This window comes from Mandrillus leucophaeus, unplaced genomic scaffold (genome assembly GCF_000951045.1).
Source record: "Mandrillus leucophaeus isolate KB7577 unplaced genomic scaffold, Mleu.le_1.0 Scaffold332, whole genome shotgun sequence".
Lineage (NCBI taxonomy): Eukaryota > Metazoa > Chordata > Mammalia > Primates > Cercopithecidae > Mandrillus > Mandrillus leucophaeus.
The window spans coordinates 1,766,736-1,770,453 of record NW_012103499.1 but is presented as its reverse complement, the minus strand read 5'-3'; the positions used below and the strand labels follow the sequence as shown (position 1 = coordinate 1,770,453).

The 3,718-nt window shown below is 39.5% G+C and overlaps 1 pseudogene; it reads left to right on the top strand.

Moving 5' to 3' along the window:
- The first annotated feature begins 1,942 nt into the window (after nt 1-1,942).
- LOC105545611 lies at nt 1,943-2,486 on the top strand (annotated as a pseudogene).
- The last annotated feature ends 1,232 nt before the right edge of the window (nt 2,487-3,718 follow it).

The following is a 3,718-nucleotide window of genomic DNA, read 5'->3' as shown; positions in this document are numbered from 1 at the left end:
GTGCCCATGTGTTCTCATTGTGCAAATCACACTTGTGAGTGAGAACATGCAGTGTTTAGTTTTCCATTCTTATGTTAGTTTGCTGAGAATGATGGTTTCCAGTTTCATCCATGTCCCTGCAAAGGACATGAACTCATTCTTTTTTATGGCTGCATAGTATTCCATGGTGTACATGTGCCACATTTTCTTTATCCAGTCTATCATTGATGGGCATTCGGGTTGGTTCCAAGTCTTTGCTATTGTGAGCAGTGCTGCAATAAACATAAACGTGCATGTGTCTTTATAGTAGAATGATTTATAATCCTTTGGGTATATACCCAGTAATGGGATTGCTGGGTAAAATGGTATTTCTGTTTCTAGATCCTTGAGGAATCACCACCCAAATACATATTTTCTAAGAATTATGATGATAATGAATTAACTCCTCTAATTCCTACCAGGAAATATATTCCATACATAATTAGACCCATGTTTCTCAAAACATGTTTCACAAAAGATGTATGCCTTGCAACATGGATGGCTGTTCTACTAAAAATGGGAGAAAAAGAAAAATTCTTTAGCTAAGTAAGATTGAGAAACCTAAGCTTAAAGTTAAATAAGTTGCATTATCACATAATTTCTTAAGAAATTTTAAAACATTTTTATGCATTGTGAAACTCTAAAAGACAGCTAAAGTTTGCAACATTTCCCATAATTGTTTGATAAGGAAAACTTTTGAAACCTTGAAGGGTACTAGTGTCTTACAGACCAAAGTTTAAGAAATGCTACATTAGATGAATATTAAGTGAGTGCCCACTATACAAAAGGATAGCGTTCATTGAAATATACCCTTTCAGCCCTGGGGATTTTTTTCATCTGTAAACAGATGATAATAACACCTACCTCACAGCGTTGTCATGAAACTGGAATGAAATCAAATATATGCAATGCCAAGTCTAGCACAAAGAGGACCAAAATGAACTCTCCTCCTCTGTCCATAAAGGCATTACTGTGAGGAAACTGAAATTGTCCTGAATTTTGTTGCACTTATACACACCTCTGTATAGGTTTGTATGCCTGGGGATGGAATTGTATCATATGACACTCCATTATCTGGCTCAGGAGTTAAGTCAGTCCAGCCAAAGCCATCTCCCACCCAACTAGGATTTTAGTTCCTTAACTTCATAAACCTCCATCCACCACTGCCTTCCTTAATTAGATCCATGATTCCTCACACACAGTCAACACACTTGTAAAGACCCAGGCATTCAAGCATAAACCAGAAATGTAGTACATCCGGTTGCCAAAATGGTTAAGTACTTTATTAGCGAAGGATCTAAAGCACATATATATGTGTGTGTATATATATGTGTGTGTGTGTGTGTGTATATATGCGTGTGTGTATATATGTTATTTAGGGTCATACAAGTGCTGAACAGTACACTAGAACTGCTTTTAGTTTCTAATCTGTTTTAACAACACTGCATGGCAAAGTTGATTAAAATAAATATTCAAATAAAATCTAAGTTGAACAAAGCAATACAAAAATGTTTAAGCCTCAAGTGCATGCAGCCACAGAATATGCTCTTGGACATTGCTCCCTAAGGGGCTGCTATCCTCCGCCTCCTTGAAGGCACCCATGTCAGGGGTTGCCCGATCCAAGGAGCCGGTTCCTAGTTAAGAATATGAGAATGTGTGCACAGAAAGGCAGGCAATAGCACAAACAGCCATGCTTCTAGAAGGTTCTAGGGAGAGAGCAGGAGCAGTGCAGAGGGAATAGGAATGAGCAGGCAGAGGACCTGGGGTCATGAGACCTTTGGGTGGGAGGAGCCAGTGGCCGGGAAGGTTCTAGTGTGTTCCGTCTCCCAGCAGCTGCCTGCTTCTAGGAAGTCATGCGGAGCCAGCACCTGGGCCTAGAACCAGCCACAGCCCCGTAGCTTCGCCCACTGCCTTCCGACCATAGACCCCCACAAAGTGAACGTGCTTTGGGCCTTTGTGTAAATGTGTAAACAAGATCCAAGCGTTCTGCACACCAAGGAAATGTGTTTCCTGAGGGAGAGGGTGGAGAGCATGGGGGGTAAAGTATCACCCGCTACTCGGAAAGCAAAATCAGAAGAAAATACCAAGGAAGAAAAATCTGGTAGTAAGAAGGTGGAGGAAAACTTAAAGGCAGATGAACCATCAAGTGAGGAAAGTTATCTAGGAATTGATAATAAAAGTGTGATTGAACCAGACACTGATGCCCCTCCAGAAATGGGAGATGAAATGCAGAGATAACAGAGGAGATGATGGATCAGGCAAATGATAAGAAAGTGACTGCTATTGAAGCCCTAAATAACGGTGAACTGCAGAAAGCCATTGACTTATTCACAGATTCCATCAAGCTGAATCCTCACTTGGCCATTTTGTATGCCAAGAGGGCCACTGTCTTCGTCAAATTACAGAAGCCAAATGCTGCCATCTGAGACTGTGACAGAGCCATTGAAATAAATCCTGATTCAACCTAGGACACAGGAAATTGCAGAACATCAGAGAAAGTATGAACGAAAATGTGAAGAGCAAGAGACCAAAGAAAGAATAGAAAGAGTTAAGAAGGCTCGGAAGAGCATGAGAGAGCCCAGAGGGAGGAAGAAGCCAGACAAGCCAGACAATAGTCAGGAGCTCAGTCTGGCTCTTTTCCAAGTGGCTTTCCTAGGGAAATGCCTGGTAATTTTCCCAGAGGAATGCCTGGAATGGACGGGGCATACCTGGGATGGCCAGAAGGCCTCGACCCAATAAAATTCTCAGTGAGCCAGAGGTTCCTGCAGCCATACAGGATCCAGAAGTTATGGTGGTCTCCCAGGCTGTGGCTCAGAATCCAGCGAATATGTCAAAATACCGCAGCAACCCAAAGGTTATGAATCTTATCAGTAAATTGTCAGCCATATTTGGAGGTCAAGCGTAATGCCCTTCTGATAAATAAAGCCGTTGCTTAAGGAAAGGCAACCTAGATCACCTGATGAATGTTACAATAATACAAACCAGTGTACCTCTGACCTTCTCATCAAGACAGCTGGAGTGCTTTGAAGATAATTCCTACCCCTCTCCCCCGATTGCAGGTGAAGCATTTTACAGTGGTTTGCCATTAGGGTATTCATTCAGATAATGTTTTCCTACTAGGAATTACAAACTTCAAACCCTTTTTAAACCTTAAAAATATTTAAAACAAATTTAAAGGGTCTGTTAATTCTTATATTTTTCTTTATTAATCATTTTGGATTTTTTATCTGAATTATCGGGCAGGAAAAATACTTATGTATGGAAGATTATTGCTCTAATTTGAGTGAAATAAAAGTTTATTAGTGCGAAGCAAAAAAAAAAAAATGTTTAAGCCTCTTGTGATGCACAATTCATCAGTGATACATTAGTGCCCTCTGCTGCTGGTTGAGTTTTCTAACAGCTCAGAATTTCAGTATGGTTTTTCTTTTTCTCCTTTTTTTTTTTCTTTTCTCTCTTTTAAGAACATTACAGTGTATTGTTTTGGTTCAACATTTTATACATTAATTAATAAAATTAGTAGAATGGTAATCAGGATGCATGGCATTATTTTAAATTATTATTGCTTGTGTTTTGACATCAATGCAAAGAAATTTCTTGATCAAAATTACTTAGAGATTTCATATTGAGCTGCAATCATGGAACACAGCATACATTATTGCTCTTTAATTGTAAAATATTCTATAAAAAGGAATTTATGTAG